The sequence below is a fragment of the Pongo pygmaeus genome, chromosome 4 (assembly GCF_028885625.2).
Source record: "Pongo pygmaeus isolate AG05252 chromosome 4, NHGRI_mPonPyg2-v2.0_pri, whole genome shotgun sequence".
Lineage (NCBI taxonomy): Eukaryota > Metazoa > Chordata > Mammalia > Primates > Hominidae > Pongo > Pongo pygmaeus.
Window position 1 is genome coordinate 141,442,077 of NC_072377.2, and position 13,344 is coordinate 141,455,420.

Here is a 13,344-nt window from a genome sequence, read left to right on the forward strand (position 1 = left end):
AGAAGCAGTTCAGAGGTACATGGTCCAGGGCTGACTTGGCATCACCGTGATGGTCTAGAACCCAGTTTTCCCTCTGCCATTCATACTGAGTAAACCTGTTTCTCCACCAAGGAAGTAAGAAAGAAGGATGTTCCCCTCACTCTTTTTAAGTTACTCATTGTGAAATGTAACAGACATATAGAAAAATATAAAAATACATTATCATAAAACAAACACATAACCAATACCCAGGTCAGAAAATAGAATATTGGCAGCAGCCCAGAAGTTCCCCTCGAGGTTTTTGCCTAATCTTTCCCCTTACCACCATCACTCCTAAAAAGAAAACTACTAGGCTGACTTTAATAGTTGACAGTCCTTACTTTTCTTTATAGTTTTATCAGTTAAGTTTTATCCCCACAGGCTACAGCTTAGAATTGCCTGTATTTAAGATCTTTATAAATGGAATCATGCAGTGTGTATAATTGTTTGTCTGATTTCTTTTGCTCAATATTATGGTCATGAGATTCATCCATATTGTTGTGTGTAGAACTGGTTTTCACTCTTACGTGCAATTCTTGTAAATGAACAGTAGTATCTCATTGTGCTTTTAATTTGTGCTTTCCTGATTACTAATGTAGTTGGGCACTTTTTTTGTGGCTTTTAGTCATTTGGATAACTTCTTTTGTGAATCACCTGCTTAAATCTCTCATCTATATTTTCTGTTTTATTTATTTATAAGAACTCTTTGCATATTCTGGATACAGTTTGTCAGTTATTGGGATATAAATATCTTCTCATACTTTGTGGCTTTGCCTTTTCATTCCCATAAGAGTGTATTCTGATGGTAAAAGTCCCTACTTTTAATGTAGTCAAAATTATCCATTTTTTTCTTTGTGGTTAGCAGTTTTGGTTTCTGGTTAAGAAATCGTTCTATGCCCTGAGGTTATAAGAAAATTTTCCTATGTTATTTTCTACAAGCTTTACTATTTTGCCTTTCACATTTTCGGTCTACCATCCTCCCAAGATTGACTTTTATATATGTATGAGACAAGGTCGAATATTCCCCCAACTAGATTGCCAGTAGTTCTAGTACCATTTGTTAAAAAGGTCATTCATTTCCTACTCCTCTGCAGTGCCACCTTTTCCATCAATCACATCACATGTTCATATATGCACGGTTCTGTTTCTGAACTTTCTATTCTAGTCCATTGATTTATTTGTCTCTCCTAGGTTTCAATCCTGCATTGTAAAAATTACAATGAAGCTTTATAGTAGATCTTAATATCCAGTAGAGCCTGTTTTTTTCATTTTCTTCTCCAAAGATATCTTGACTTTTCTTGGCCCCTTGTATTTGTCTCTGTTTCAGGATCAGTTTGTCGAATTACCCATGCACACACATACGACGTAAATCTGGTGGACTCTTGATTAGAATTTATTTAAATTTATAGATCAAATCTGGGGAGAGATGACATCTATACAGTCCCTACTTTTCAAACCTGTGAATGTGGCACATTCCTCTGTTTAATTAGATCTTCTTTAATTTCTGTAAATAATATTTTACAGTTTTCTGTGTGAAGTTCTTTCACATAGGTTATTCCTAGGTATTTGATTATTTTAAGGTTATTGTAACCATACCTTTAAATTTCATTTTCTAACGGGCATATAGAAATGTAATAAATGCTCATATTCTGATCTTGTACTGAACAATTTTTTCGAAGCTTAGTTGTTAACTCTAATGATTCTTCTATAGATTACTGTGAGTCTTTTACAAATATAATTATCTCTATAATTAATGGCAGTTTTATTAATGAAAGTTTTCTACCTTTTCAATCCTTATACCTTTGTGTTTATTTTAAATTTCTTTCACTGTATTTGCTAAGACTTCCACTGCAAGTTTGATTAGAAGTGACAATAGTGAGCATCCATTCTAGTTTGTGATCTCACAGGGAAATTTTTTAATATTTCACCATTAAGTTGATTGTTTGCTATAAGTTATTTGTAAATATCACATTTCAGGTTAATAGACTTCTTCTATTCTAAATTTCCTAAGATATTTTAAAAATCATAAATGGATATTGAATTTAATTAACTGCTTTCACTGTATCTACTGAGACAATCATATAATGATCTTTTTTGTTGTTGTTAATGTAGGAAAATACATTGATTTTTTTTTTTTCTAATGTAAAACCCAGCCTACATTCCAGGAATCAACCCAACTGGTTCATGAAATATAGAAAGTAGATTGGTAGTTACAAAAGGCTAGGAAGATACAGAGGAGGGAAAATGAAAAGAGGTATATAAATGGGTACAAATATACAGTTTGATAGAGGAAAGAAGACCTACTGTTTGATAGATCAGTAGGATGACAATAATTTACAATAATCTCTTTTGTATTTCAAAATAGCTACGAGATAATAATTTGAACTTTTCTAGCATAAAGAAAAGGCACAAATTTAAGGTGATGGATATCCCAATTTTACTGATTTGATTTTTTCAAATTATGTAAATGTATTATCACATGTATCCTGAAAATATGTACATCTTTTTTTGTTTATTTGTTTGTTTTTGAGACAGAGTCACACTCTGTTGCCCAGGCTGGAGTCTAGTGGTGCAATCTGAGTTCACTGCAATCTCCACCTCCTAGGTTCAAATGATTCTCCTGTCTCAGCCTCCTTGGTAGCTGGGATTACAGGCGCCTGCCACCATGCCTGGCTAATTTTTTTTTTTTTTTTTTTTTTTTGTATTTTTAGTAGAGATGGGGCTTCACTGTGTTGGCAAGGCTGATCTCGAACTCCTGACCTCAGGTGATCCACCCACCTCAGCCTCCCAAAAGTGCTGGGATTACAGGCTGTGTACATCTATTTGGTATCACTTTTAAAAAATTTAAAAGAGAAATAACCTTTTAAACATATTACTGAATTTGGTTTGCTAATATTTCACTTATAACTTTTGTGTCTATGTTCATGAATGATATTGGCTTCAATTAAATAATATTCTATTCTTAAGGTTCTTTTATGTTTTGATTGTATAGTTATCCTGGGCTCATGAAAAGATTTGGAAAGTTATTTTTTTTTCCAGTGGCTGAAGCAATTTGTGTAAGATTAATGATATTTCTTCCTTAAATATTTGGTAGAATTCTCAAAGAGGTTTTTTTGTAGTAAGGTCTTATAGATTCAATCTCTTTAACAAATATAAGGTATTCAAATTTCCCACTTCTCATGTTAGTTTTAGGATGTATTTTCTAATAATTTCTCATTTCATCTAAATTTTAGCTTACTAAAAATTAAAAAATAACTCATAATAATATAACTTATCTTTTTAACATCTGCAGGATGTATACTGATATGTATCTTCTTTAGTCCTGTCCTTTATTAGGCAATTTTAAAACATGATCTCACAAGAAACTTGTCAATTTTATTAATTTTGTTAAAAAGCCAACATTCAACTTTGAGCCTATTTTGTCATGTAACATTTCAGCTTTTCTATTCTTTTTATGTACTTCCTTTTTTTCTTCTTTTAAAAAATCTTTTGGGTTTTAATACCTTAGTTTTTTACTAACATTTTTAGATGGGTTTTAACTTATTGATTTTTCCCAGACTTTTAAATTTTCCAATAAACACACAAAGCTCTAAATTTTCTTTTCAGCATGGCTTTCATTCCACAGGTTTTTGTAAATAATATTTCTATATGTAATATTTTCTTATAATCCAGTTAAAATATTTTCTAATATCAATTGCAGATTGACTTGTGGAGTTTTTTAGAAATGTATTTATTAATTTCCAAATAATTAGGGACTTTGGAGTTTTCATTTTGTTATCAGTTTCTAACTTAATTGCATTATGGACAGAGAATATATTTTATATGATTTCAATCTTTGGAATTTTTTGTTTTGTTTTTTGTTGTTGTTGTTTTTATATAGATACAGGGTCTTGCTCTGTCATCCAGGCTGTTGTGCTGTGGCCCAATCATAGCTCACTGCAGCCTTGAACTCCTGAGCTTAACTAATCCTCTCACCTCAGCCTCCCCAGTAGCTAGGGCTAAGGCTGACACCACCATGTCCAGTTAATTTGTTGTCATTGTTGTTGAGATGGGGTCTCACTATGTAGCCCAGGATCACTATGTTTCCTGGTCTCAAGCTATGCTTCTGCCTCAGTCTCCCAAAATGCTGGGATTACAGGTATGAGCCACTGTGCCAGGCCCAATCTTTGGAATTTGTTGAGACTACTTCTTGGCCCAGGATATGGTCAACTTCTGTCAATCCATGTATGCAATGCTTTTATATGTCCAATAAGTCAGGTTGAATAACCCGTTATTCAAATCTTTGTTTATCACATATTAAAATTATGACTTTATATAATTGTGAATTTGACTATTTCTCCAGATTATTTTTTGCTTCTTATTTTAAAAAATGAAACTATGATACTAGATATAGTCAGGTTTAAAACTGTCACATATTCTTAGTAAATTGAACTATAATTATATTTAAATTAAAATCACTTCTTTATCTCCAATAAGACTTTTTGCCTTAACGTCTACTTTGATGTTAGTATAATTATATTAACTTGTCTTGGTTAGTGTTTTCATGGGATATCATATCCCATCACTTTATTTTTCAACCTGTCTATGTCTTTATATTTTATGTGGATCTTTTGTAAATAAGGTATAGTTTGATTTTTTCCTTCCTAATCCACTATGTCAATCTTTCTCTGTTAATTGAATATTTAAATCCATTTGTACTTAAGAAAATTCCTATTACGTTTGTGTTTTAATATTTTCCATTTATCTTGACAGTTCTACATTTTTTCTTTTTTTCTCTTTTCTTGATTTCTTTTGGGTTACATATTTTTGTTATTTCCTATTTTATTTTGTACAATTTTTCAATTAAGCTAGCTTTCATTATTTATTCATGTTTTAGTTATTCATCTAGAGATTATAACATGCATCCAGATCTAACATTACAACTTCTTTAACTATTCAAGGGCCATATAACTTTAATTCTCTTATCTTGCATTTTTATTTATATATATTTTAACACGTAAAATCTATGTTTTTTTTAATTTTACTTTACGTTCTGGGACACATGTGCAGCACGTGTGGGTTTGTTAGATAGGTATATGTGTGCCATGGTGGTTTGCTGCACCTATTGACCTGTCCTCTAGGTTCCCTCCCCTCACCCCCACCCCGCAACAGGCCTGGTGTGTGTTGTTCCCCTCCCTGTGTCGATGTGCTCTCATTTTTCAACTCCCACTTATGAGTGAGAACATGAAGTGTTTTGTTTTCTCTTCCTGTGTTAGTTTGCTGATGATAATGGCTTCCAGCTTCATCCATGTCCCTGCAAAGGACATGATCTTATTCCTTTTTATGGCTGCATAGTATTGCATGGTGTATACATACCACATTTTCTTTATCCATTCTATCATTGATGGGGATTTGGGTTGGTTTCATGTCTTTTTATGGTAAATAGTGCTGTAATATACATACATGTGCATGTGTCTTTATAGTAGAAAGATTTATATTCATTTGGGTATATACCTAGTAACAGGATTATTGGGTCAAATGGTATTTCTGGTTCTAGACTCTTGAGGAATCATCATACTGTCTTCCACAATGGTTGAACTAATTTACATTCCCACCAACAGTGTAAAAGCATTTCTTCACAGCCTCGCCAGCATCTATTGTTTCTTGATTTTTTAATATCACCATTCTGACTAGTGTGAGATGGTATCTCATTGTGGTTTTGATTTGCATTTCTCTAATGATCAGTGATGTTGAGCTTTTTTTCATATGTTTGTTGGCCATGTAAATGTCTTCTTTTGAGAAGTGTCTGTTCATATCCTTTGCCCACTTTTTGATGGGGTTGTTTGATTTTTTCTTGTAAATTTGTTTTGGTTCCTAGAAATTCTAGATATTAGACCTTTGTTCAAATGGGTAGATTGCAAAAATTTTATCCCATTCTGTAGATTGCCTGTTCACTCTTATGATAGTTTCTTTGGCTGTGCAGAGGCTCTTTAGTTTAGTTAGATTTCATTTGTCAATTTTGGCTTTTGTCGAAATTGCTTTTGGTGTTTTAGTCATGAAATTTTGGCCCATGCCTATGTCTTGAATGGTATTGCCTAGGTTTTCTTCTAGGGTTTTTGTGGTTTTGGGTTTCACATTTAAGTCTTTAATCCATCTTGAGTTAATTTTTGTATAAGGTGTAAAGAAGGGGTCCAGTTTCAGTTTTCTGCATATGGCTAGGCAGTTTTCCCAGCACCATTTATTGAATAGGAGATTCTTTCCCCATTGCTTGTTTTTGTCAGGTTTGTCGAAGATCAGATGGTTGTAGATATGTGGTATTATTTCTGAGGTCTCTGTTCTGTTCCATTGGTCTATATGTCTGTTTTGGTACAAGCACCATGCTGTTTTGGTTACTGTAGCCTTGTAGTATAGTTTGAAGTCAGGTAGCATGATGCCTCCAACTTTGTTTTTTTTGCTTAGGATTGTCTTGGCTATACGGGGTCTTCTTTGATTCCATATGAAATTTAAAGTAGTTTTTTTCTAATTCTGTGAAGAATGTCAATGGCAGTTTGATAGGAATAGCATTGAATCTATAAATTACTTGGGCAGTATGGCCATTTTCATGATATTAATTCTTTCTATCCATGAGGATGGAATGTTTTTCCATTTGTTTGTGTCATCTCTTATTTCGTTGAGTAGTGGTTTGTAGTTCTCCTTGAAGAGGTCCTTCACGTCCCTTGTTAGATGTATTCCTAGGTATTTTATTCTCTTTGTAGCAATTGTGAATGAGAGTTCATTCATGATTTGGCTCTTTGCTTGTCTATTGTTGGTGTGAAGGAATGCTTGTGATTGTTGTACATTGATTTTGTATCCTGAGACTTTGCTGAAATTGCTTATCAGCTTAAGGAGTTTTTGGGCTGAGATGACAGGGTTTTCTAATTATATAATTATGTCATCTGTAAACAGAGATAATTTGACTTCCTGTCTTCCTATTTGAATACCATTTATTTCTTTCTCTTGCCTGATTGCCCTGGCCAGAACTTCCAATACTATGTTGAATAGGAGTGGTGAGAGAGGGCATCCTTGTCTTGTACCAGTTTTCAAAGGGAATGCTTCCAGCTTTTGCCCATTCAATATTATATTGGCTATGGATTTGTCATAAATAGCTCTTATTATTTTGAGATATGTTCCATCAATCCCTAGTTTATTGAGACTTTTTTAACAGAAAGGGATGTTGGATTTTATCAAAGGCCTTTTCTGCATCTATTGAGATAACCATGTGGTTTTTGGTTCTGTTTATGTGATGGATTATATTTATTGATTTGCGTGTGTTGAACCAGCCTTGCAACCCAGAGATGAAGCAGAATTCATTATGGTGGATAAGCTTTGTGATGTGCTGCTGGATTTGGTTTGTCAGTATTTTATTGAGGATTTTTGCATTGATGTTGACCGGAATATTGGCCTGAGTTTTCTTTTTTTGTTGTGTCTCTGCCAGGTTTTGGTATCGGGATGATGCTGTCTTCATAAAATGAGCTTGGGAGGAGTCCCTGCTTTTCAACTGTTTGGAATCATTGCAGAAGGAATGGTACCAGCTCCTCTTTGTACCTCTGGTAGAATTCGGCTGTGAATCCATCCGGTCCTGGGCTTTTCTTTGGTTGGTAAGCTATTAATTACTGCCTCAATTTCAGAACTTGTCATTCGTCTATTCAGGGATTTGACTTTTTCCTGGTTTAGTGTTGGGAGCATGTATGTATCCAGAAATTTATCCATTTCTTCTAGATTTTCTAGTTTATCCACTTAAAGGTGTTTATAGTATTCTCTGATAGTAGTTTGTATTTCTGTGGGGTCAGTGGTGATATTCTCTATCATCTTTTATTGTGTCTATTTGATTCTTCTCTCTTTTCTTCTTTATTAGTCTATCTAGCAGTCTATCTATTTTGTTAATTTTTTCAAAAAAACAGCTCCTAGATTTGTTGATTTTTTTGGAGGGTTTTTTGGGTCTTTCTTTCAATTCTGCTCTGATCTTAGTTATTTCTTGTCTTCTGCTAGTTTTTTGATTAGTTTGCTCTTGCTTCTCTAGCTCTTTTGATTGTGATGTTAGGGTGTTGATTTAATATCTTTATAGCTTTCTGATGTGGGCACTTAGTGCTATAAATTTCCCTCTTAACACTGCTTTAACTGTGTCCCAGAGATTCTGGTACATTGTCTCTTTGTTCTCACTGGTTTCAAAGAACTTCTTTACTTCTGCCTTACTTTCATTATTTACCCAGAAGTCATTCAGGAGCAGGTTGTTCAATTTCCGTGTAATTGTGTGGTTTTGAGTGAGTTTCTTAATCATGAGTTCTAATTTGATTGCACTATGGTCCAAAAGACTGTTTATTATGATTTCACTTCTTTTGCATTTGCTGAGGAGTGGTTTACTTCTAATTATGTGGTCGATTTTATTTTATTTTATTTTTTTTTAAATTTTTTTTTTATGTGGTTGATTTTAGAGTAAGTGCCTTGTGCTACTGAGAAGAATGTATATTCTATTGATTTAGGGTGGAGAGTTCTGTAGATGTCTATTAGGTCTGCTTGGCCCAGAGCTGAGTTCAAGTTCTGGATATCCTTGTTCATTTTCTGTCTCATTAATCTGTCTAATATTGACAGTGAGGTGTTAAAATCTCCCAATATTATTGAGTGGGAGCCTAAGTCTCTTTGTAAGTCTCCAAGAGCTTGTTTTATGTATCTGAGTGCTCCCATATTGGGTGCACATATATTTAGGCTAGTTAGCTCTAGCTCTTCTTGTTGAGTTGATCCCTTTACCATTATGTAATGCTGTTCTTTTTCTTTTTTGATCTTTGTTGTTTTAAAGTCTGTTTTGTCAGAGACTAGGATTGTAACCTGTACTATTTTTTTGCTGTAAAAGCTATTTTTATTGCACTTAATATTTATTATGTTTATACATATGTTTACCATTTTCATTTGCTCTGTATTCCTTTTGGTGTCTGGAAGCAAGTGCTTCAGTTATTTTCTTCTTTCTTTTTTTTGTTGTTGTTAAAGTCAGCTCTCAGTCTAATTGTTGCTCCTATAAAGGTTAATTTTTTTTTTGTTTTTAATTCTGGCTGCTTTTTAGACTTTTCTCTTTTTTCTCAAAAATTTTACTAATATGCGTATATGTATGGATTTCAGTTTATCATGATTGAGGCTCATAGTGCCTTTTGAATCTAAGTTTCAATGTCTCACTGGCTTTGGAAAAAGAATTCTCAGTCATTTTCTCTTCAAATATTGCTTCTGTTCCATTTGTCTCTCCTTTTATTTAGGAACTTCAATTGCATGTATGTTAGACCATATAACTGTCTTTTTTTGTCTCTTTCTCTCTTTTCTGTGTCTTCCACCTTTATGTCTCTTAGGGTTTTATTACTGATATATTATTTTATCCTAAATCCTAGCACATTAATTCTCTCTTTAAATATGTCTAATTTTTTAAACCCATCCATTTGAATTCTTAAATTCAGCTTCTTCAGTTCTATAATTTTTATATGATTCTTTTGCAAATATATTATGTTACTTTTTTTAGTTTCTAATTCTCTGTAAGAATTCACATACTTTTTTTTAAATCCTCAAGTGTAGTAAGCATAATTATTTTAAAATTTGCTATGTGGAGCTTCTCTGGGTGTCACTGTATTGTCTGTTATTTCTGTATGCTCTTATTCATTTTCTCATGAGCCTGGTTATTTTTTTACTGGATGTCAGTAATTGCATACACAAAAAGTGTAGAGATAATGTGAAAGCTAAGATGATATCTTCCTTCAGAAAGAATTGATTTTTGTCTCTGCCAGCTTTCTCATGACGCTGGTAATGCAGAGCCTTTTAAACCAATTTTTGGGACTGAAATATTTGAAGCTGAGCTGAAGTTCTGTGACAGTTTGTCTAGGTCTCATTTGTCACTATTCCTAGGGTAGGACCCTTTAAAAGTCTAACCTTAAGCACAGAAGATTTATCAGGGAGGATCCACTTCCTTGGCAGACCTTGGACAAAACTTTTGTCTCCCAGTTCCAATGAGGCTATCAAAAGTACTGCTTGGCCTCTTAGCAGTCTGTAAAGTTTTCTTCATACCTAATCATGTCTGCAAATAAGAGTTTTACTTCTTCTTCTTCAATCTGCCATTTACCTAATTATCTTGCTGTATTTCACTGGCTTGGACCTTCAGTACAGTATTAAATAGAATTGGTGATACAATATCTTTGCCCTGTTTATTATTTTAAGAAGGTATTATTAAGCCCTGCATTATTGTCTATAGGTTTACATAGATGCCCTTGATTAAGTTTAGACAATTCTCTTTTGCTCTGTTTTTGGAAAACTTTTACCATAAAAGAATATTAAATTAAGGGGTGGCAGCTATCTGCATCTATTGAAATAATTTTGGGTTTTTTTTTCTTTTTTGTACTAATATAGTAAATTGCACTGATTGATTTTTTAATCAATTAACTTAATTGGTATTCCTCCTCCTCTGATTTTCCAGAGAGATTAATATTCTTTCTTCCTTAAATATTGGATAGAATTCACCAACCAAACAATTAGGGCCAGGAGTTTTTTGTCTTCAGAAAAATTTTACATTACAAAATTCAATTTTCTTAAGTGAGCTAAATCTGTTAAAGTTTTCTATTTCTTCTTGGGTCAGTTTTGGAAATTTGTGTCTTTCAGGAAATTTTTCCATTGTTGCCTAGATTCCAAAATTTATTGTCATAAAGTTACTCATAATATTATCTTATTATCTGCTTAATATTTGAAGGCTCTGTAGTGATATCTCCCTTTTTACTCTTCTACTTTATTTCTTGATAATTCTGGCTAGAAATTTTATCAGTTTTATTGATATCAAAAAACAAGCTTTGATTTCTTTTTTTCTTTATTGTTATTTTATTTTCTATTTTATTAACTGTTCTTGTCTTTATCTCATTTTGTCTGATTGCTTTATGTTTAATTTGCTTTTCTTTTTCTAGATTTTTAAGATAGAAGTTTAGATCATCAATTTAAGTTCTTTCTTTTTTAATATAGCCTTATGAACTTATAACATTCCCTCTAAGCATTGCCTTCAACTCAAAATTTTTGATATCATATTTTTATTATCACTCAGTCCAAATATTTTCCAATTTCTCATGTGATTTCTTTTTTCAGAAGATTATTTAGAACTGTGTTGTTTAATATCTATATGCCAGAGATTTTATTTGTAATTTTATCATTATTATTATTTACTTTAAATATTTCCTCTGCATTCTTACTCTCTCTTCTCCTATGGCATTTCAAATACATGTATGTTTACTGTTTGATATAATATTATCTAACAGATCCATAGATTTTGTTTATTTTGTTTTTAATATTTCTTCTTTCTCTTTCACCTTGTATAATTTCTGTTCCTTTATCTTTGAGTTTACTTTTTTCTCCATTATGTCTATTTGGCTGTTAAGTCCATCCTATGAATTTTTATTTTAATTTTTGAGATTATATATTTCAGTTCTCTAATCTTCATTGCTTTATTATCTCTATTTCTCTGCTGAGATTTTCCTTTATTGAAAATATGTTCGGGTTTACTTTTTAAGAATAGTTAAAATGTTTGTATGTTACTTTAAAATCCTTTTATGTTACTTACAACATTTGGTTCAGTTCAGGCTAGGACTCAATTACTATTTTCTCTTGAGAATGTGCTCCATCCTCTTTGTTTGTTTGTTTGTTTTTGTTTTTGTTTTTTGAAACAGGGTCTCACTCTGTCTTCCAGGCTGGAGTGCAATGGTACAATCATAGCTCACAGTAGCCTCAAACTCCTAGGCTCAAGCCATCCTCCTGCTTCAGCTAAGGATGGCTTCCTGAGTAGCTGGGAATATAAATTGGTACCATCACACCTGACTGATTTGACCTTCTTCCTTCCTTCCTTCCTTCCTTCTTCCTTCTTCCTTCTTCCTCCTTTCTCCTTTCTCCTTCCTTCTTTCTTCTTTCTTCTTCCTCTTCCTCCTCCTCCTCTTCTTCTTCTCCTTCTTCTTCTTTTTCCCTTTCCCCTTCACCTTTCTCCTCCTCCTCCTCCTCCTTCTTCTTCTTCTCTTTTTTTTTTTTTTTTTTTTTAAGTAGACACAATGTCTCTCAATATGTTGCCCAGTCTGATCTCAAACTCCTGGCCTCAAGTGATCCTCTTGCCTCTACCTCCCTGAATGCTGGAATTACAGGCATGAGCCACCAAACCCAGCCCATCTTTTTAATTCTTTGAATGTCAGATAATTTCAGATTATATCCTGAACATTATGAACGTTAAGTTAGTAGGCTTTGGGAATCTTGGGTTTTGGGGGTTTGTCTGCTTGTTTTTAACCCAGTGGGTGTTGCTTCCTTTGTCCTTCGTTTCAGCAGATAATTTTTCTTGGCTGGGCTTGAATTTGCAAATTTTATTTCTCAGGCAGCAGCTTTGGTCTTAAAGAAGACATTTTGTCTTCAGCTTAGCTGCTCTAAATCTGTTCCATGCCTGAATAGTTTAGGGGTTGTACAGAGATGTGGGTAGGCAGAGTTTGGGGATCTCCTATCTGGCTTTTCTTTTCTTTTGAGGGTCTCTCACTCTTCTCTTCAGCACCCAGCTCAATTGCCCAGCTTCACTTTTCTGGTTCCCCAGGCTGGAAAGATTACAGGTTTTTTTCATGCAACCCTGTCTGCCTCTGTGTATTCAGCTTAGCCTTAGGCTAAAAGCCTCAGAGGTGGAAACTTATTTATACAGCTCCCTGGCTCCCTCATCTAAACTATGCACTCCCCACCAGTCTGTCTGCTTTTGTTTACTTTCCAGGATCTTTAGGCACTTGGGTTTTGTATCATATCCAGGATTAGTACTGGTTTCCTCTAGGAGAGGGAGGTTGTCTTATTCCGTCATGCCTAGAAGTGGAAGTTCTTTTTTAGGATTCCATCAGGGAGATAGGGAGAGGTGGAATCCAATGGCAGTAGGTCAGGATCCAGACTGCCCTACTGCTCCACTTGACATAAATATTTCACCAATAAATTTTCTTATTTCTGACATTAGGATATAGGCAATATGATCAAACTGCCTCTCATTCTAGCCAGAGTTCCCAGACACATTGGCCTTCTGAGCTGGTGCCACAAAGTGGGCCCAAGGTGTACACCTACACTGACTATTTGGAAAGTTATTGAGTTTCAGGTATATTCAATAGGGCATGAGTCAAGCCTAGTAATTAGAACCTCATGTCCCATAAGGGGGAACCCTTCCAGACCTTTGTCACCAATGTTCCCCAGTAAGAACAGTATATGTGGTCTTATAGAAATCAGACATAGGAGAATTAATCAGGATGGTATAGAATTTAGAGGAAGATAGGAAGAACCCACCATGAAATTCACACTGAG